We start from the raw sequence: 23841 nt of genomic DNA on the forward strand, positions 1-23841 counted from the left end.
ATGATTCACACACATTTAGTTCTTTATCAATGTCCTCCATTCACCACTTTGTACATGACCTTGGACAAATCATTATCTCTCTGGGCCTCAGTTACCTCATTTGTAACATATGAATCATTGAGCTAATTATTTTTTTAAGATAAATCTCTTTCTTACTATTTTTAGTCATATTTGTACTGCATGAACACATTCTGAACACTAGCAATAAATCAATCTCAATTTATCAAAGGTTATGTGTCATAAGTGGAGAAGTACATTAAGATTTAAATGATGTAGATTCTATTGCTTTTCCCCCATAACTGTCTTGCAGTAAGTAATATCAGGACATTTGATTACTTTCCTTCTAGTTTCTACAGCTATAGAATAAAGGATCTACCATGTTGCATAAAACGATTGACCACATTCTCACCATATGATGCATTACACACTGCATTCATTTATTATATTCCACTTGAAAAGTACAAGTACATTTTATAAACAACCATAAACACTCTTCTCTTTCTCTGGCTTGAAAGAGCAAAGCTCCCATCTACAATAAAAAAAGGATGGAAACACCTGTTTTAGCTCTTTAGGAATGGCCGGACTTGGACGTTCCCTAGAATAAAAAAAAATAAAATAAAAGTGTATTTCTTCAACTTATCCATTTTTGTCCAACTTCTCCACCCCACCCGAGGTTCTCCCTAATCCTTCTCTTACTTGAATTTTGGCTCCCTTCCCTTCCTTATCTTGAAGGAAGTTTAATGTATGTCTCTCTCTAAAACAATGTCATTATCCCTCTATTATTTCCTTCCTTTATTCTCCATTTACAAAGTATATTACCCTCTGACCCAACAAGTTGACACAGTAAGTAGAGTTCTTGGACAGGAAGACCTGAGTTCAAATCTAGCCTCAGACACTTACCATCTTTGACTAGAGGCAAGTCACACCTTCTTCTTCCTTAATTTCCTCAACTATGAAATGAAGATAATAATAGCATCTAACTCATATGGTTTTTTATGAAGATCAAATGATATAATATTTGTAAAGCTCTTACCAAAGTGCTGGGAACATGGCAGGTACTTACTAAATGCTTTTACCTTTCCTTCCTTTCTTTCTTTTTCTTCTTTTTTGCCTTCAAGTAGAAATATCTCTATCTAAAAGGTAGACTTTTGGCCGAGTCTGTCCTACTTTCCAGATATCACAGTATGACTCTGGAGTAAGAGGGTCTGGATGAAAATATGACAGATATTACCTTTGTGATCCACTTGACCTCCTTGAATCTCAGATTCATCATCTAGAAAATGTGGGTATTAGAATGGATGACCTCTAAGGTACCTCTGATTAAAATTTACTACCCTGTAACAATTTCAGAAATGAAAATCTTCATCTGACAATTTTATTGAAGCATTCATACCCTCCCCACTTCTGTCATAGACCTTTTCAATCTAATTATTTTACTTCCATAGACTCAAGTCCAATGATATTACTCTCAACAAAATTACCAATTTCTTCTTGATGAACAAATGTGTGTTAATTTTCTCTGTCCTCAGATCCTTTGCAATAGTTGATATTGTCAATTATGTATTTAGTTGTTACCATTGTTAATATTGTCATCCTCTTATTCTTAATATACTTTCCATTCTTAGTTTTCCTCCTCTAGTTATTAATATTTTCTTATCTTTTCCCTTCTAGGTCCTCTTTCTCACCCTGTTCCTTTGAATGTCCTTGATTCTTTGTGCTTACAGATATACTCAGTCCCTCAGAGAACTCATTAGTTCTTAGCACTTTCACTATCACCACTACACTGGCTCCTGTTATGTCTCTATTTCCAACCCTATTTTTTTAATTCAACACATCAATATATGACTTCTACTCTTACATTACCCCCATCAAACTCAACAGCATTCAGGCAATCTCAAAATACTTATGATATGTTTGCTAAGTACAATTCTCTATGCAAGGTGATAGAGAACAACAGAAGTGAATCAGCTCCTGACTTAAATGAGTTTGCATTCTATCTGTGGTGACAACATGTGTGTACAAAGGGATATGCAAAACTATGCAAAATAAGTACAAAATAAACTTGAGAAACTGAATCATCATTAGTACAAGCCAATAGTTTTCCTCATTTTTATTAATGATGCATGATGATTTAAAATAAATAAAGCAATTAACCAATCTACAGACATTTCTTCAGTGTCTATGTTCCAGTCACTACTAAAGGTACTAGAGATATAAATATAAAGAATGAAATGATCCTTACTCTCCAGGATCTCCCCAAATGACTTGAGCACTTTCAGTTTACTTTTATTTTCCTCTCCTTCATCTCCCATATAAGGTAAGTTTCCAAGTCCTGTCTATTCTTCTTTTTCACTTTTCCCTAAGTTAATCCATTCATTGCCATTCCCATTGTTAAAGTTTTCTCACTGAACTTATGATCTCCTTTAAATAAACCCTCCCCTCTTTTAGACACCTCTATCTTGGTCAAGAATACTACCATCTTGGGGCAGCTAGGTGGCACAGTGGATAGAGCACCGACCCTGGATTCAGGAGGACCTGAGTTCAAATTTGGCCTCAGACACTTACTAGCTGTGTGACCCTGGGCAAGTCACTTAACCCCCATTGCCCCACTAAACCCCCCACACCCCCCAAAAAACAAAAACAAGCAAACAAAGAATACTACCATCTTGAACAAAATGACAAATATGGTAATTTTTTACATAATCATACATTTATAACCCATATATAATTCTTTGCCTCCTCAGGGAGGTTGGAGGGGAGGGAAGGAAAGAGGGATAAATATTAGAACCCCAAACTATAAATACAAATGTTTATTATAAAAAAATACTACCATCCTCCCAGTCACTCAGGCAGCCTAGGTATCATCTTCAGCTCCTCACTCTCTCTTGCCTTTCCCATATCTAATTAGTTGTGAAGCCCTGCTTTTTTTTTCTAATTTTGTAACATCTCTTATACATGCCCCCTTCCTTCATCTGACACAACCACTACCATCACCACAAAGCCCCCATGATCTCATACCTCGACATTCAAAATCCAGTTGTATTAGCCTTCTGATTAGTCTCCCTGTCTCAAGTCTCTCCCCACCATAGTCCCTCCATTCAGCTATCAAAGTAATCTTCCAAATCATAGGTCTAACCTTGTCACCACTCCCACTCCATTCAATAAATGCCAGGAACTTCCTCTCACCTCTAAGATGAAATATGAAGTTCTCTGTTGTTTAAAGCCCTTCATAACCAGTCTTCCACTTACAAGTTCTAATCTTATTACTCTTTAATCATCTCCCATCTCACATGCATACACATTCTATTCCATACAGTGAGCCTTCTCTCCTTAGATTACTGATCAGTAAATTGTCCCTAAAGACCATTTTCATTCTTCAAATATTCCGCACAAAAACTCAGACTGATGATTTCTTACATCTTGAATAAACCCAATTAAATTCATTTTTATTAAATACCTACTATTTAGATGAAGTTCATATTCCAATATTCAAGTTATTATTATTATTATTATTATAGTATTTAATATTGGCTGTTGGATAGTATTGCAAGTATGTAATACTGGAATTGGAATCAGACAGACATGGAGAATTTAGAACTCAAAATTTAAAAAAGAATGTTTGAAATAATAAATTACATACATACAAACGTAATTTATATATTTATATGTGCATTATATACCTACATTATATAGCTATATCTATCTGTCATCTATCTATCAATCATCTATCTATCTATCTTGTAAAAAAAAAAAGACCTTGGTTCAGATCTTTCCTCAGACACTTGCTAAGTATGAAACTACAGAAAAGTTCTTTAATTACTCAAGGTCTCAGTTTCCTCATCTATAAAATATGAAGATTGGGTTTGAACTCTAAGGTCTTTTCCAGCTCTCTGATTCAATGCAGCTTTATCTTGACTCTTTGGCTGCGAGCTTTCCACAGAAACAAGAATTTCTTCCATGATTGGAAAGCTTCCACCAACTAAAATGGTTGAAAATAATTTAAAAACAAAATAGCACTAAAAGATCACAAACCTACTGATTCAAAAGTCCTTTTTCCTTGAGGTCATAAGAGAAATATGCCTAAATTCACCAAAAGAGGAAACTGCTTTTGGCAAGATTAAGTCTCAAATGTAGAAGCAGCATTTTTAATTTGAAAACCCTCTGTGTACCCATCCCACTCATATCTAGGAAAAAACTAATTCTATGTGGGCCATGCAAAGGGCATCATTTACTAGACCCTCTTAAATAACAGCATGCTTATAGAGAGTTTTTTTGTTTTGTTTTTACTTTTTTTTTTTCCTGTGGGGCAATGAGGGCCAAGTTACCCGCCCAGGGTCACACAGCTAGTAAGTATCAAGTGTCTGAGGCTAGATTTGAACTCAGGTCCTCCTGAATCCAGATCCAGTGCCCCATCCACTGGGCCATCACTTCCCCCCTTATAGAGAGTTTTTAATGTTTAAAGAGTACTCAAATTGCTTTACTTCATACTCGTAACAGTTCCATGAGGTAAGTTGTGTAGGTACTATTGGACCCATTTTATAGATTAGGAAATATAGTCTTAGAGGGTTTAAGTGACTTGGCCATGATCACTTAGTAAGTATCTGAAGAAAGAATTTGAACTCATTTGTCTAGCACTTTTGGCCTTGTAATGTCTCTGAATTTTTTTTTTCAATGCTACTATGAAGACACAATCCATTTAAATGTGTCCCATGTCTCATGTGTTTTTATAGGCTTGTTGCATTTCCCTAAATATGCTCACAGTAACCCTGCTCCCATAACCTTAGACAGCCCTTCTCTCTACTATCCTCTATAACTCTTATTTCTTCAGTATAATGTCGATACAGTGACCTGAATTATAACTTTGGCAAATCTCAAGGTACAGAACATATGGAGATATGTAAATCATATTTATACCACTGTAGTGAAAACAGGTTTTTCATCTATAAAATGTGAAGCCTATACTAGATGGCAACTGTAATCTTTTATACAATTTTTCATCCTATAAACATTCCCCTAAATTCTGAATTAATCTGTTAAAAATTCCCATATGGACTTGTCCCAGGTCAGCTTTTTCAGACTTTAAGCTCCTAGCAGTTCTTCAATTCTTCATCCTAGTTCTATCCCTTCTTCTACATACAGGTCCCTTGATGGATGTGAAGGTAAGGTTAATGCTATCTATGCCTGAGAGGCACCCTGTATTTCTAGGTAAAAATGTTTTCTCTTCATCTACCTGAATTCAATTCTCCCCTTACAACTAGGATATCAATCCCTGAACAAGTGCTTCTCTTTCTTTGGCAAATGTCTTTCATTATCTACAGCTTGCCAATTTTTAAGGCATTTCTAAAGGTTGTGACCCTCAACTTCATTTAACTCAACTTCAGATCTGATCTAGTTTCTTTAATATTGTTCTGTCTCCCTGTTTCATTAAACAGCTCATATATTTTGATATCAATAAATTTCTTCTCCAGAGTCATGCGTAAAACCTTCCCTATCACATGTCTGGCTCTGTCCCTTGTATTTGTCCAATTCCAGCATAAATTTTTGAATTTCAAAAGCTTTCCTTGCTTTACACTTATCCCCAAACCATTGAATTATTTACTAAACTAGTAGTGTTTAAATTTTTGGTTTCCATACCCATTTATCTTCCTAAAATTATTGAGGATGTTCCACAAAATAACTTATGCTTATGTTGGTTCTAACTATCAATATTTATGAGTTTAGAAATTTAAATGTCTGAATATTAATATAAAAGTAGTTTTGACTTTGAAAACATTCTATAAGTTTCAAAGACACTCAGGCATCACCAGACTACACTGAGAACTGCATAAACATTCTGTGAAGCTGAAGAGGGGTGGAATTTTCTGTGATACCGTATTCTTACCTATAATAATCACTCTTTATTCAACCTTTTTATATGACTTACCAATAAATATATCAATTTCAAATGTAAAATCATGCAAAACATATTTCCATATTAGCCATGCTATAAAAAAGTGAGAAAATTATAATTTCATTTCCAATCAAATTTCATTAGTTATGTCTCCAGGGGTAAATAACATTTTTTTTTCATCAAGAATCCTTTGGAATTCTCTTGGATGACAAGAATAGTCAAGTATTTTACTGCTGATCATCATTACAACATTGCTGTTACTGTGCACAAGAATTCCTGGTTATTCTCACTTCACTTTGCATCAGTTCATATAGGTCTTGTCATGTTTTTCTGTTTGTTTGTTTGTTTTCCTGAAACCACGTCCCTCATCATTTCCCCCACCATAATAATACTCCATGAAAATCATAAGCTGCAACTTGTTCATCCATTCCCCAATTGATAGGCAACTTCTCAATTTCCAATTCTTTGACAATACAAAATAACTGCTATAAATACTTTTGTACAAATATGCCCTTTTTTCTTTTTTTTTAATCTCTTTGGGGTACCATCAAAATAATAGTATTATTGGATCAAAGGGTATGCAGAGTTTTATAGCCCTTTGAGACTGTTTTCCAGAATAGTTGAAATAGTTCATTACTCTACCAACAGTTCATCAATGTACCTATTTTCCTTCATTGCCTTCAAGATTTGTAATTTGTGACAGGAGTGAGGTAGTACCTCAGAGTTGTTTTAATTTTCCTTTCTCTAATCAATAATAATTTAGAGCATTCATATGATTTTAAATAGCTTTTATTTCTTCTTCCAAAAACTGTTCATATCCTTTTACCATTTATCAATGGGGGAATGGCTTTTATTTTTATTGTGGCTACCTCTAATGACCATGGCTAATGTTAAAGTTCCTCTATAGGCCTGTGCTCACTCTGATGTTAGGGATGTCTCCTGAAGACCTCCTCGGTTGTCTTACACTTGAAAAAATGTCTTACTCTGAACTTTTGTTGACTCTACTACTTTAAAAAAGTATTTAAGAAGGGAATCTCAGGAGAGTTCAGCTGTGTCCTGGCCCATACTCCCCATTTCAGCTTACCTCTTTCCCCCATTTGGTCTTTTTTATGCCTGGAATATTTCTTTCCTAATTTCTGAATTTTGGCTCCCATGATTCCCTTCAATTTATTTGTAAATATACCATCATCTATAAGAAGACTTTCCAGATAACCCTAACTACTATTATCTTCTTTCTACTGATTACCTTCAATTTATACTGTATATAGCTCATTTATAGTAGTTTGCATGTTCTTTTACTCATTAGATATGAGCTCTTTGAAAGTAGGAATTTTTTTTTGCCTTTATAAAATGCAGCTGTTATCACAGTTTATAGTATATAGTAAGTGTTAAATACTTATTGACTGACTGTTAATAATTCAGAACATTCATTTATAACAAGCTAACATATTATACCTTCCCCAGCAGTCAGAGTGAAATTGAAAAAGTTGCAAAGAAATTAAATCACAAATCAATGTTGGAAGGCCATCCCACTAAAAACATTCTATTGAAAGAAGAGATATATTCTATAAAGAGAAATGAACACTTTAAAATGGAGATAATTTTCAAGGATATAGCATACAGGGAGACCAGTTTTTCTGAGAAGTCTGTGCCTTCACATAAGGTATATAAGATAAATGTCTTAAGAAGGGGGAAATCAGAGGTTCTAGAGGCACTATCATTCCAAAGGAAGGGAAGGTATAGACCTAGAGAAGATTGCATGGCAATTGGAAAAAGGAAATGATGATGGAAAGGGCACAGTGTATAACTGGTCCACACAGTTAGGACAAAGAAGAATTACTATATTGGGTTAATGCTTTTCTTTTTATTTCTTCCCTCCTGGATTGAAACTAATAAAATAAAACAGAATTTTAGTAAAAGGGTGTCAGTGAAGCATCTACATATTAACAAAAGACAAATTGGTTAGAAAGTGGAAATCAAAATAGATACCTTAGAATCTTTAATTTCATGGAGAGCACAAAGAGGCAAAAAAGGAATAATAATAAAGACAATTAATCAAAAATAAACATTTAGAATATTCATAATCAGGAAAACAAACTAAATATCAATTTTTTATTAAAAAGCAGCAAAAACTATTAAAAAATTAAAATAGGGGCAGCTAGGTGGCACAGTGGATAAAGCACCAGCCCTGGATTCAGGAGTACCTGAGTTCAAATCTGGCTTCAGACACTTGACACTTACTAGCTGTGTGACCCTGGGCGAGTCACTTAACCCCCACTGCCCCCCAAAAACAAAAACAAAACAAAACAAGAAAACCTTAAAATATAGAATTTGGAGAGGAAGGTGGATTTTGAATTAAATCTTTAGGTGATAAGAAAAAATAAAGGGGAAAAGGGGAGGAATTAAATAACTATGTAAAAGGAAGAAATGAAAAGGAATTAATAAATTAAGTAAAACTCCCAAACTAAGGAAAAAAAAGTTGACAACAGGGTGGAAGGGTTTAGAATGAGAAGAAATGAGACTATGGGAATGGGGTTGCCTTAAGTATATATTGAAAAGAACTAATCAGAGGGACAAAGTACTGTATGGAGCTTCAACTACAGTTGGAGCAGCTACATGGCACAGAGGATAATGCACCTTGCCTGGAATTAGGAGAACCTCAGTTCAAATACAGCCTCAGACCTGTGTGACTCAGGGCAAGTTACCTAACCTTGATTGCTTCCCCAAAATAATGAAGTTGTGGAACCAAAAAGTCTAATTTTAAAAAATGCTAAGTACCTAAATGGAGGAAAATATAAATCTAAACCTTTTAATTTTATAAGTGAATATCCAAGAAAATTGATTTAAATTAAAGAGAATAGGAGGAAGGCAGAGCCAAGATGGCTGAGGGAAGACATTAAATGCACAGGACCCCTGATAAAATCACCCCAAAAATAGCAATAAAAGAACCCTTGGGACAGAAAACACACAAAAATACAGGCTGAGAGTTTTCTCCATCTATAGATAGATTTCAGGGGGCTGTGCTGGGCCACTAATAAAGCCAAACCCTGCAATCGGGCTTACACACCAGACACCCGCAGGAGGAATTTGCCCCAGTGCCTCTGAATAGGCTACAGCACCAGCATCTTCTGGAACCCCGCGTGCAGTTTCCTTGAACATCTGGCCTGGGGGCGGGGGGGGTGGTGGTAAGTGCAGGGGTACCAGTGGACTGGGAGGAAGGATTCGACTGTCCCACCCCTTCAGGCAACAAGGAAGAAATCCTGAGCAGTTGAAGGCCCAGGTGGGGGAGGGAGCAGTCTCATCAGATACTGAGAAAAACACCCTAGAAAGCTTTTCTGGTTGGTTGCTTAGTAAGTAGGCCTGAGGTTATCTCTGGACCTGAGAACAGGCCAGGTGAGATTAAAGTCTGCCCCCCTCAACCCAAAACACCTGGGACCCCCTGAAGCTGGGAACAGGAGCGGGGCCAAGAAGCAGCCCCACCTCCACCCCCCCCCCAGAGGAGAGTTTAAAATCAAATGAAAGTGAGGCCAGGCAGGCTTAAAAGAAGCCCAACCATCTCCTGGGCCATGCTGTAGCTTGAATAGTGTGTCCTGGAAGCAGCGCCACACTTCACAAAGGAGTTAAAAACCAAAAAATAGAAAGCCAGGATTAATAGGCAGAGAAAGCAGAAGACCATCGAAATCTTCTTTGGGGGTAAGGTAGAACACAATACAACCTCAGAAGAAGAATATAATGACAGGGTCAAAGCTCCAACATCCAAAGCTTCCAAGAAAAATATGAACTGGTCTCAGGCCATAGAAACTCTCAAAAGGGACTTTGAAGAGAAAGTAGGAGAAATAGAAGATGTAGAGAAAGGGAGGAAAGAATGGAAAGGGACATGAGAATGGTGCAAGAGGGTCATGAGAAAAAAGTCAACAATTTGAAAAGCCAAATGGAAAAGGAGATTAAAAAACTGTCTGATGAAAATAACTGCCTAAGAATTAGGATTGAACAAATGGAAGCTAGTGACCTTATGAGAAACCAAGATACAGTAAAGCAAATCCAATTGAATGAAAAAATAGAGGGCAATGTGAAATATCTCCTTGGAAAAACAGCTGACCTGGAAAATAAATCTAGGAGAGATAATTTGAAAATCACTGGACTACCTGAAAACCATGACCAAAACAAAAGCTTAGACACCATCCTCCAAGAGATTGTGAGGGAAAATTGCCCTGATATTCTAGAAGCAGAAGCTAAAATAGAAATTGAAAGAATCCACCGATCACCTCCTGAAAGAGATCCCAAAAGGAAAGCCTCCAGGAATATTATAGCCAAATTCCAGAACTCCCAGGTGAAGGAGAAAATATTGCAAGCAGATAGAAAAAAGGAATTCAAATACTGTGGAGCTCCAATAAGGATAAAGAAATATCTAGTAGCATCTATATTAAATTACCAAGGGGCATGGAATATGATATTCTGGAGGGCAAAGGAACTGGGACTACAGCCAAAAATCATGTACCCAGCAAAACTGAATATAATCTTTCAGAGGCAAAAACAGAATTTCAATGAGAAATACAAGATCCTGGAGAAGCATCAAAAGGTAAAAAGGAAAAGACCTCATGAGGGATATTAAAAGATCAAACTGTTTACATTCCTACATGGGAAGATAATACTTTGAAATCATAAGAACTATCTCAGTAAGGAATTCACAAAAGACAGAGGTCTGAACTAAATATGAAGGGATGATATCTGTAAAGCATTTATGTTTTGTTCTTTGAAGGACAGACAGGGTGAAGTGTCTTATGTCTGGGGCTGGATTTCGGCTTGGGGCCCCTGGGTCCAGGGCTGGTGCTTTGTCCACTATGCCACCTAACTAATCCATGATGACATCATTTAAATAGGCTTGAGGTGTAGTAGGAATAAACTGGGGGAGGGAAAAGGGGAGAGATGGTCTGGGGAGAGGTAGTTCACATGAAGGAAACAAGAAAAAAGCTTACGGAGGAGAATGGAAGAAGGGGGAGGAGTTGGGGAGTGAGTGAACCTTAATATCATCAGAATTGGCTCAAAGAAGGACTACCATACATACCCAAGTAGGCATAATAATATATTTTTGCTCTGAGGGGGGAGGAGGGAAGGAGGAAAGGGCAGATTGGGGGAGAGAGCAGTAAAAAGCAAAACACTTTCAAGGAAGATGAAGATGTTCTGCATTACTGCACCAGTATGACATATTGAATTGCTTGATCTCATAGGTAGGTTTGAGGAGGGAGGGAGGAAGAAAAATTTAGAACACAGAATTAGCTCAGGAACCCTGATCTCACTGGAGTGGGATCATGGAGGGAATAGCTTTCATACCCAATTGGGAGGAGTAATCTATTTAACCCTGCAGGAAAGTAGGAGGGGAAGAGGATAAGGAAGGAAGGGTGAAAAAAAGGGAGTGCAGATCAAGGGAGAGGATCGTCAGAAGTAAAACACTTTTGAGGAGGAATAGGTAAAAAGAAGATAGATTAAATGTCATGGGAAGGGAATGGGATGGAGGGAAATAGTTATGATGATTGATTATAATGGCAAAACGTGTGGTACCTACTTTGCTGGGCTTTTATGAAGAAAACTCTGTCAAGCTTAAGGTACTATATACAGGTTATAATGAACAGGATACTAATAGAAAAACATGGAAAGACCTTCATGAACTGAAGCAGAGTGAAGTATACTGTATACAAAATAACAGCAATAGTGGGGGATGATCTGCTGGGAAGTATGTGGTTATTTTCAGCAAGGCAATGATCCAATATAACCCTGAAGGACTTATGAAGATTGCAGCTGTGAGATTTAAAATTGGATATAAGAGCATTAAACTCCCCTTTAACCTTTCCCTTATTTATCTCCCAGACAAGTAAGTTAAAGAAGCCTCTGAGCTTTAGTTAGAGCTTTTATTGTTTGGAAATTACAAGGTGATGTTGATTAGAGAGATAGGAAAGTAGAAGTACAAACAAATAGTATTAGATCTAAGCTTAGTCTATATTCTGTATAGAACTCACCAAAACCCATATAGGACTCACCAAAAACCCAAGGCCACCTCTGAGGTTGAGAACCGGGTCAAGCATGTCCAGTTACGGAGAACCGCGCCGAGTGGAACCTGAGTCAGCGTCTGTGTGTGCAGCGCAACCAGCAGACGAGGAGAGCTGACAGAAGAGAGCTCACTTCCGTTCTCTCCTTGCCTTTTAAGCTTGCACCCCGGAAGTGGAGTGCCTAGCAGACGGAGGTGGAGTGCATAACAGATGCATGGCCCTGTCACGGTCTCCTCTCCAAAAGGGTGGTCCTTCAGTTTTTGCTAACTGACAGTTAAAAACTTACATTTTTTATCACACAGCCCATCTGCAGAGAAAGAACCGGTAGTATCTGAAAACAGATGGAAACACATTAATTTTTTCTTCTATTCCTCTTTGACAATTCCTTAATCTGAAGTTTTTTTTTTTTTTTTTTTACTGTTTTCTCTCACAACCTGCTAATACGGGAATTTTTCCATGACTACTCATGTATAACTTATTTTGAATTGCTTGAGTTCTTGTGGGTGTGGGGGGTGGGCATGGAGGGAGGAAGAGAAGATGGAATGCAAAGTTTTAAAAAACATTGATGTTAAAATTTTGTTTTTACATATATTTAGGAAAATAAAATTAAATTCCAAAAAAATCAGGCAAAATAAAATAAAAATTTCTAGAAAACAAAAAAATAGTGAAAGAGAATAATAAAAAGTAGGGAAAAAGTCCAACAGTATGTTTTCTATCAGAAACACATCTAAAATCAATAAAGTGCAAGGAATAAAAAAAAAGACTGGAATAAAATATACTATGTATCAGGTAAAACAAAAAAAAAAACACAGGAGGCACAATCATAATATCATACAGCAAAACAAAATGAACTTTCATGATATAAAGAAACATGTGTTCCAAATACCATTACATCTAAATTCTTTTGTTAATTAATAAAGTATTTTATTTTTTTCCATTACATGTAAAGATAGTTCTCAACCTTTGTTTATACAAGCTTTACAATTTAAGATTTTTCTCCCTCCCTCCCCTCCCTCCCCCCTCCCTTAGACAGCTGGTAATCTGCTATAGGTTATATATATATATATATATATATATATATATATATATATATATATATACATATATATATATATATACACACACACACACACACACACACACATAATAACATTTATCCTATTTCTGCATTAGTCATGTTATAAGAGAAAAAAAATCAGAGAAATGATGGAAAACCTCAAAATAGAAAAAAAACAACAGCATCAAAAAAAAAAAAAAGAAATAGTATGGTTCATTTAGCATCTATACTCCGCAGTTCTTTTTTTTTTTCCTGGATTTGGAGATCCTCTTCCATCACGAGTTCCCTGGAACTCTTCTGTGCCATTGCATTGGTGAGAAGAATATAGTCCATCACAGTAGATCAAGACTCAATGTTGATGTTACTGTGTACAATGTTCTTCTAGTTCTGTTCATCTCACTCATCATCAGCCCACCCAAGACCCTCCAGGTTTCTCTGAACTCCTCCTGCTCATCATTTCTTATAGCAGAATAGAATTCCATTGTATTCATATACCACAACTTGTCCAGCCATTCCGGAATTGATGGGCACCCCCTCAACTTCCAATTCTTTGCCACCATGTAAAGAACAGCTATAAATATTTTTGTACATGGGGGTCCCTTTCCCCCTTCCATGATCTCTTTGGGAAAAAGACCCAAAAGTGGTATTGCTGGGTCAAAGGGTATGCACAGCTTTATTGCCCTTTGGGCATAATTCCAAATTGCTCTCCAGAATGGTTGGATCAGCTCACAGCTCCACCAACAATGCATTAGTGTTCCAATTTTCCCACAGCCTCTCCAACATTTAATATTTTCCTTTTTTGTCATTTTAGCCAATCTGATAGGTGTCAGGTGTACCTCAGAGTTCTTTTAATTTGCATCTCTCTAATCAGTAGAGATTTAGAGCATTTTTTCATATGGGAATAGATAGCTTTGGTTTCTTCATCAGAAAACTGCCTGTTCATATGCTTTGACCATTTCTCAATTGGGGAATGACTTGGATTCTTATAAATTTGATTTAGTTCCCTATATATTTTAGAGATGAGGCCTTTATCAGAAGTACTGGCCTCAAAAATTGTTTCCCAGCTTTCTGCGTCCCTTCTAATTTTGGATGCATTGCTTCTGTTTGTACAAAAATTTTTTAATTTAATGTAATCAAAATCATCCACTTTGCATTTTATAATATACTCTATCTCTTGTTTGGTCAAAAACTGTTTTCCTTTCCAAAGATCTGATAGGTAGACTATTACTTTCTCTCCTAATTTACCTATGGTATCACCTCTTATGTCTAAATCGTGTATCCATTTTGACCTTATTTTAGTAGAAGGTGTAAGATGTTGGTCTATGCCTAATTTCTGCCATACTATCTTCCAGGTTTCCCAGGAGTTTTGTCAAATACTGAGTTCCTATCCCAGAAGCTGGAGTCTTTGGGTTTATCAAACACTACATTACTAGTGTCATTTACTACTGCATTTCCTGAGCCTAGCCTATTCCATTTATCTACCACTCTATTTTTTAGCCAGTACCAGATAGTTTTGATGACTGCTGCTTTATAGCAGAGCTCCAGGTTTGGTACTGCTAACCCAACTTCCTGTGATTTTTCTTTTTCATTATTTCCCTGGATATTCTTGATTTTTTGTTTTTCCAGATGAATTTTGTTATTATTCTTTCTACCTCTATAAAATAATTTGTAGGTAGTCTGATTGGTATGGCACTGAATAAGTAAATTAATTTAGGCAGTATTGTCATTTTTACTATATTAGCTCTGCCTATCCATGAGCAATTGATATCTTTCCAATTATTTAGATCTGATTTGATTTGTGTGAAGAGTGTTTGGTAGTTGTGTTTATAGAGTTCCTGGGTTTGTCTTGGCAAGTAGACTCCCAAGTATTTTATATTATCTACCATTACTTTAAATGGAATTTCTCTTTCTATCTCTTGCTGCTGGGCTTTGTTGGTCATGTATAGAAATGCTGATGATTTACATGGATTTATTTTATATCCTGTTACTTTGCTAAAGTTGTTAATTGTTTCAAGTAATTTTTGACTTGATTCTTTAGGATTCCTTAAGTATACCATGATATCATCTGCAAAGAGTGATAGTTTTGTTTCCTCCTTGCCTATTCTAATTCCTTTAATTCCTTTCTCTTCTCTGATTGCTAAAGTTAACATTTCTAGGACAATATTAAATAATAGGGGTGATAATGGACATCCCTGTTTCACCCCTGATCTTATTGGGAAGGCCTCTAATTTATCTCCATTGCATATAATACTTGCTGATGGCTTTAGGTAGATATTCTTTATTATTTTAAGGAAAGCTCCACCTTTTCCTAAACGCTCCAGTGTTTTTATTAGGAATGAGTGTTGTATTTTGTCAAAAGCTTTCTCTGCCTCTATTGAGATAATCATATGATTTTGGTTGGTTTTCTTATTGATGTGGTTGATTATGTTAATAGTTTTCCTAATGTTGAACCAGCCCTGCATTCCTGGTATAAATCCCACCTGGTCATAGTGTATTATCCTGGTGATCACTTGCTGTAATCTCCTTGCTAATATCTTATTTAAGATTTTAGCATCAATATTCATTAGGGAAATTGTTCTATAATTTTCTTTCTCTGTTTTTGCTTTGCCTGAATTTGGTATCACCACCATATTTATGTCATAAAATGAATTTGGTAGAACTCCTTCTTCACCTATTTTTCCAAATAATTTGTATAATATTGGAATTAATTGTTCTTTAAATGTTTGGTAAAATTCACCTGTAAACCCATCTGGTCCTGGGGATTTTTTCTTAGGGAGTTCATTAATGGCTTGTTCAATTTCTTTTTCTAATATGGGTTTGTTTAAGGATTTTATTTCTTCTTCAGTTAACCTGGGCAGTTTGTATTTTTGTTAATATTCATCCATTTCATTTAGATTGTCAAATTTATTGGCATACAGTTGGGCAAAATAATTCCTAATTATTGACTTAATTTCCACTTCATTGGTGGTAACATCACCCTTTTCATTTTTGATACTGGTAATTTGGTTTTCTTCTTTCTTTTTTTAAATCAAATTAACCAATATTTTTTCTATTTTATTGGTTTTTCCATAAAACCAGCTCTTAGTTTTATTGATTAATTCTATAGTTTTTTTTGCTTTCAATCTTATTAATTTCTCCTTTGATTTTCAGGATCTCTAATTTAGTATCTAATTGGGGATTTCTAATTTGTTTTTTTTCTAGCTTTTTAAGTTGCATGCCCAATTCATTAATCTCCTCTTTCTCTTTTTTATTCATGTAAGCATTTAGAGCTATAAATTTTTCCCTAAGCACTGCTTTGGCTGCATCCCATAGATTTTGGTATGTTGTCTCATTATTGTCATTTTCTTGGATATAGTTATTGATTGTTTCTATGATTTCTTGTTTGGCCCATTCATTCTTTAGAATGAAATTATTTAGTTTCCAATTGATTTTCATTCTACTTTTTCCTGGCTCTTTCTTTTTTTTTTAAATTTTTTTCTTTTTTTTGTGAGGCAATTGGGGTTAATTGACTTGCCCAGGGTCACACAGCTAGTAAGTGTTAAGTGTCTGAGGCCAGATTTGAACTCAGGTACTCCTGACTCCAGGGCCGGTGCTCTATCCACTGCACCACCTAGCTGCCCCCTGGCTCTTTCTTACATGTAATTTTTACTGCATCATGATCTGAAAAGGATGCATTTACTATTTCTGCCTTTCTACATTTAACTATGATGTTTTTGTGTCCTAATACATGGTCAATTTTTGAAAATGTGCCATGAACTGCTGAGAAAAAGCTATATTCCTTTCTATCCCCATTCAATTTTCTCCAGACATCTATCATGTCTAACTTTTCTAGTAATCTATTTACCTCTTTCACTTCTTTCTTATTTATTTTTCGGCTAAATTTATCTAATTCTGAGAGGGGGAGATTCAGATCCCCCACTAGTATAGTATTACTGTCTAATTCCTCTTGTAACTCATTTAACTTCTCCTCTAAGAACTTGGATGCTATACCACTTGGCGCATACATATTCAATATTGATATTACTTCATTATCTATAGTACCTTTAAGCAAGATGTAATTTCCTTCCTTATCTCTTTTATTGAGATCTATTTTTGCCTGCACTTTGTCTGAGATAAGGATTGCTACCCCTGCTTTTTTTACTTTAGCTGAAGCATAATATATTCTACTCCAGCCTTTTACCTTTACTCTGTGTGTATCTCTCTGCTTCAAATGTGTTTCTTGTAAACAGCATATTGTAGGATTCTGGTTTTTAATCCACTCTGCAATTCGCTTCCGTTTTATAGCAGAGTTCATCCCATTCACATTCACAGTTATTATTTCTGACTGTCTATTCCCCTACATTCTATTTACCCCCTTTGTACTTTCCCCCCTTCTTTCACCCTATTCCTCCTCACCGATGTTTTACTTCTTACCCCTGCCTCCCCCAATCTGCCTTCCATTTTTATCACCCCCTCTCTTTTCTTTACCCTTTTCTCCCTTGCTTTTGTCCTCCCTTCTATCAGCCCCCCTTTCCCTTCCCCTTTTGATTCCCTAAAGAATGAGTTAAGTTTCTTTATCCCAATGAATGTATATGTTATTCCCTCTTTGAATCAAATCTAATGAGAATAGGATTGAAACAATATTCACCCCTCCTTTCTTTCCCTCTATTGTAATAGTTTTTTTTCACCTCTTCATATGATATAATTCATCCCATTCCACCTCCCCTTTCCTCTCCTCCCCATAGACTCGCTTTTTATCCCCTTAATACTGTAACGATTGGAATGACGCCACCTGCTGGAGACTTACTGTAGAAGAGTTTCACCCATGAAGCGAAGGTCTTTGAGGGCAAGACCAGGAGTCTTTTCTTTGGTGTCACTTCCTGACGCGGGCTAGTGGGAGGAGGAAGGAAGAGACTGGCGCTGAGTCTCGCGCTCTTTCCTTTGGACTCTGGTGGAGAGCGGAGCTAGAAATGTACTCTCCCTTTAATAGATAGGAATCTAGGCCTTTCTCTCTCTCTTTACCAAATTCTTATTCTCCTTAATAAATGCTTAAAAGTCTAACTCTTGCTAAAGCTTATAATTTATTGGCGACCACTCATTAGATATTTTAGACAGTTTAGCTAGAATTTTAGCCCTTAACAGATGGCTGACCACGAAGAGGGAAGCTAACCCTCAGTCTTCTGATCTTCTGGTTGGGTAAGAAATTTCCCCTCCCTCTCCCTTTAACTGCTAAGTACTGGCGTACTGGCTGTGTTTTCCCTTTAAATTTTTTCGAATGGACCTTTTAAACTCCCTAATTATCCTATTTTTTATTTTAGTCTGTTTAACCAGACAAATGGGAGATAAGATCATGTTAATGCTTTGTTTTTGTGGATTTTCTATTTTTCTTTTTATTTTTGTTAAAAGAGCCAGCAACTTACTCACACAAGGAAATATCTCTCCCTCTCCCAACCATGCTTTTTCAGAGAAACCTGAAGAGATTCCTGCAGCTTTTCCCAGTTCTAATAGTAATTGTTGCTTTAATTTTGCATGCCTGGAGGCAATGACCCACCCTCTAGAAGCTTTTAATCCCCTAGCACCTGGAGGCAAAGTGGGGGAAGAGGAATCCAGGCCTGAGTTCAAAATCAAGTCTGATTCAAATTGCTCTGGTCCCTCCCCTCCTCTCCAGACCCCACCCTCTACTCCTCCTATGGCCAAGCCCATAGCTTCCCCTGCCTGGGAAGTCCAGAGATCTGATGCGCATGCTCAACTTTTTCTACCTGCATTTGCAGCTTCATGCTCAGCCCTTCCCTGGCCTGGCTGTGCTTTTGAGACAATCTTAGAAAACTCTTTAAATTCCAGATATGCTTGTTTTGTTCATAATTTTGCTAACCTGCTTTTGTCTTTAATTAGTAATCTTATAAAGCATTTGTATGGTGAAAAGACTGACAGACAATATAAAGGGGTTAAAGAAGAAAAACTTAAGCTGAATAAGAATGACAACCATGAACATAGTTCAAGACTCTGCTTCTTTTGCCATGGAAGGGTATATATTTTAGAGAAATGTAGAAGTAAGCAGCAAGGTATTGATATGAGTGTTGGGGATTTTAGATATCGGAATCAAAAGTGTTCTGAATTCACTCAGAGTATTAATGTCAGTTCAGAGGTTACATAGGATTTCTATGCTATTATATATACATTTTGAAATTAATGGTATGGGTTTATTTTCATAGAGATTTTCATGCTTTTGAGATTGTGTCTTATACTTAGTTTTTAAAACAAGGAGAATATTTGTAAAAGCTTTTTATAGTCATGTGATCAAGTTTATATTTTATAATACTCTTATTAATATTAAGTTCATAATCATTTAGATTTCCCTAGTTTGAATTTCATTGTCTTTTATTGTTCCATGTGTATTTTTTTCTATTTATTCATCTCTCTAATTTTGAAACATTGCAAGATGGTTTTGATTTCATAATACAATGTTAATTCTAGGAGTATTGTGCTCCCATAATCTGAGTTGTTTGTTTTTGTTATTTTTTTTCCTCAACTGATTATTTGATCAAACTCTTTAAAGCATTTCCCTGGCAAATTGGTTGCCATGGCAAGTGTAAATTGATTCTAGAAATATTATTTTTGATAAGCATATTCCAAAAAAAAAAAAAAAGTGGGGAACATTTGTAAAAGTTTTCTTTGAGATTGTGTTGTGATTTAACTTATATTTAAATGTTATGATTTTTCAAAAAAGAAATTGTATACTAAGTAAAAAAAAAGGGGTATTATTTGAAATTGTTGCATAATTATATATTGTGTTCTGAGTCAAGATGTATTCACATTTTTTGCAATCATTTATTATCCTCAATTTTAAAACCATATGAGACTTGGATTATGGGAACTTATCATTTAAGACATTAATTGCCTTTATTCTGAGTTATCAGATGCCAGTTGGCCAAGGTGCCATCCAATCACAAGAGGAATACATGCAAGAGCAGACACTGAACTGTCACATGAGGGGAGACATGCATGAAGTCAAGGTATGGCCGAGAGAACGGCTTTTGACAAATGTTGAGGTTGGATTCTCTTGGTTTAATATTTTATTTTATTTTTCCTCACAATATTGTACAGATGGCTGGAAGTATTCATCCCACCCATCTCACTTCTACACCTGGCTTCTATGCTCCCTCCTATATGCCTGATGCCATGGACATCTTAATCCCATGGATCTGATTAAGTCTGACTCAGTTTCCTCCAATATGTTCGGTGGCATGGACGTATATTCCATCCACCTATTTTAAGCCTGGCATACTGTATTGGCAGTACATATTGCTCAAGTGTGGGAATGCTCATATCCCATCATTTCTCTGTTCTTTTATGGTAACCCCCATAATTATCTCAGGTGTCATGATAAATACAGTGTTGAATTTGGCCTTGACACCTGTTACCAATTATATTAGATTTTCTAATTTCTCATAATGGCATGAGGATAATTAGGCAGATGATGCAAAAAGTGATGAAACAAAGATAAAAATTATTTTTAAAAATTAATATCACAGCAATTGTCTTCTTAGTAATATTATAATTTTAAAGAATGTTTCAATTTTGTTTTATTATATGTTTCATGTGTAACAACTAAGATTCTGAATTCCCTTAGACATGTTTTTGAGAACTTTCATTGTTTGATTTGATTATTGATAAAGCTATTTTAAAGTTGTGTTAAGCTCAATTTTGTAGGAAATTTTCCTGGCTGATTACCAGCATCCACACATCAGCCCCTGAAAAGACTTCCATTCCACGACTACACCTAGAGGACATCTGAGAAAAGACTTTCAGAGACTTTAAATGAACAGTTTTGATTTGTTCTTTTTGTTGTTTTTTTTCTCTTTCTGTTATAATATACACCATCTGTAACATGTATTCTCTGCAGAGGCCCTCCCTTTGCAAGACTAATGTCAAAGCGTCGGTTCATGAGGACAAAAAAAAAAAAATCGCCCCTCTGGACAAAACTTTCCTCTCTTCCTTTTCTATATTGTTGTTCACATATTATTAGTTAGCAATAGTTATTATATTCTTTTTACTGTTCCGTCAAGGAAACATTTTGTTTCTTGAGGAACAACAGGGGGGACTGTAACGATTGGAATGACGCCACCTGCTGGAGACTTACTGTAGAAGAGTTTCACCCATGAAGCGAAGGTCTTTGAGGGCAAGACCAGGAGTCTTTTCTTTGGCGTCACTTCCTGACGCGGGCTAGTGGGAGGAGGAAGGAAGAGACTGGCGCTGAGTCTCGCGCTCTTTCCTTTGGACTCTGGTGGAGAGCGGAGCTAGAAATGTGCTCTCCCTTTAATAGATAGGAATCTAGGCCTTTCTCTCTCTCTTTACCAAATTCTTATTCTCCTTAATAAATGCTTAAAAGTCTAACTCTTGCTAAAGCTTATAATTTATTGGCGACCACTCATTAGATATTTTAGACAGTTTAGCTAGAATTTTAGCCCTTAACAATTCTTTTGTATCATCACATCAAAGACAATTTATATTTATACCCTCTGTGTAAAGTCCTTCTCTCTGCCCAAATACATTTACAGTTCTTAAGAGTTATGAGTATTATCTTCCTATGTAGGGATATAAACAGTTTAACCTAATAGGGTAACCTTTTTTTTTTTTTCTCCCCCTCTGTTTACCTTTTTAAACTTCTCTTGAGTCTTGTATGTTGAGATCAAATTTTCTATTCAGTTCTGGTCTTTTCACCAGGAAAGATTGAAAGTCCCCAATGTCATTAAATGTCCATCTTTTCCCCTGAAAGAAAATGCACATTTTTGCTGGGTAATAGATTCTTGGCTGCAATCCAAGCTCCTTTGCCTCCCGGAATATCATATTCCAAGCCTTGCGGTCCTTTAATGTTGAAGCTGCCAGGTCCTGAGCAATCCTGACTGTGGCTCCATGATATTTAAATTGCTTCTTTCTGGCTGCTTGGAGTGTTTTCTCCTTCACCTGATAATTCTGGAATTTGGCTACAATATTCCTTGGAGTTTTCCTTTTTGGGGTCTCTTTCAGGAGGTGATCGGTGGATTCTTTCAATGATGATTTTATCCTCTGATTCTATGATATCAGGGCAGTTCTCCTTAATAATTTCCTGGAATATGGTGTCTAGATTCTTTTTCTGGTCATGGCTTTCAGGCAGTCCAATGATTCTCAAATTGTCTCTCCTCGATCTGTTTTCCAGATCAGTTGTCTTTCCAATGAGGTATTTCACATTTTCTTCTATTTTTTCATTCTCTTGATTTTGCTTGACTGATTCCTGGTGTCTCATGGATTCCTTATCTTCCAACTGTCCAATTTTAATTTTTAAAGCATTGTTTTCTTCAGTAAGATTATGCACCTTTATTTCCATTTGGCCAAGTGAATTTTTTAAGGCACTATTTTCTTCAATGAGATTATGCACCTGTTTTTCTATTTGACCAACTGAATTTTTTTAAGGCATTGTTTTCTTCAGTGAAATTATGCAGTTTTTTTTCCATTTGGCCAGTCAATCTTTGTGCTTCCCTTTCCAAGCTGCTGATCCTTTTTTCATAGTTTTCTTGTTTTGCTTTCATTTCTCTCCCCATTTTTTCTTCTACCTCTCTCAATTGATTTTTAAAATCCTTTTTGAGCTCCTCCAGGAAGGCTTTTTGTTCCTGAGACCAATTCACCTTCCCTCATGAGGCTTCACATGTAGGCAATTTGAGGGTATTGTCCTCATCTGAGTTTGTGTTGGCTTCTTCCCTATTGATACAGAAGTTCTCAATGGAGTGGGCTCTTTTTTGCTTCTTACTCATTATTGCAGCTTATTTATTTTTTTTTAAGTTGAGGTCTACTCTCGGGGCACCAGAGTCCCTGTTTTGGGCTTCTTGTGCAGGGGTATAGGTGCTGTGTGACCGGCTTTTTACTCTGAGGCCTTTATGGTGTGTGGAGATCCCCCGCCCTGCACTTCCTGTCTGGGTGCGCTTGGCCAGCCAGGCGCCAGACCCCGGCATCTGATCCTGCCTGACCCGTTCGTGGCCCTCTCGGCCGGTACAGGTAGGTTTTTCCACTGTCCTTCTTGGCCACCAGATTTTTGGACCAGGTTCCAGGGGCCTCAGTTGTTCAGCTGTGGCCCGCAGCTCCTGCTGACTTGCCGGACCCCCTCGGCGCTGGGTCGCTGCCCTGTGCTGGGCTTCCCTTTTGCCCGAGTCAGACTGACCTTTTCCTGAAGTCTTCTAAATTATCTCTGGTTGGAGGACTGTGTCTCTCTGTACCTTTGCAGGTTCTGTAGTTTCAGAATCCATCCAGAGGCTTGATTTAATGTTATTTTTGAGGGAACAGAAGGAGAGCTCAGGAAGTTTGCTGCTTCCTCTCTGCCATCTTGGCTCACATCTAAATTCTTAAAGGAAAAATTAACTGAATTACAAAAAGAAATAGAAAGTAACAGAATATTAATGGTAGATGATGTCCCTCTCCCAGTTTTGTAAAACTATTTGCTTTTTATAAAATGGAAAGCCCTGAAAAGAATCCTTCTCTCATCCTTCATGCTTCTATACCTCTTATATTCCATATTCTCAGTCCTCTCTTCCTTGTCCTGTGCTATTTATATTTTGATACATTTTGATGTCATAGTATATATTTTCCCATATCAATATATTTACTTTTTGCAGGGAAGAGGCCATACTTTTTAGTTCGCGTCCTATAAAAGGCCCAAACTCCCCACCAGTTGCACTGTTTTTGACAGGACTCCATCATGATCATGTTCCTCTGGAAACCTCAACAAAAAGAAAGTCATCATGCTTTGACAAGGAATCAGCTTTTTTACACACAACTCACTGATTCCTACAATATTATCACCCTATCTGATTGGTGGAACAAAAATCTCCTCCCAAAGCCTC

Source organism: Dromiciops gliroides, chromosome 5 (genome assembly GCF_019393635.1).
Source record: "Dromiciops gliroides isolate mDroGli1 chromosome 5, mDroGli1.pri, whole genome shotgun sequence".
NCBI lineage: Eukaryota > Metazoa > Chordata > Mammalia > Microbiotheria > Microbiotheriidae > Dromiciops > Dromiciops gliroides.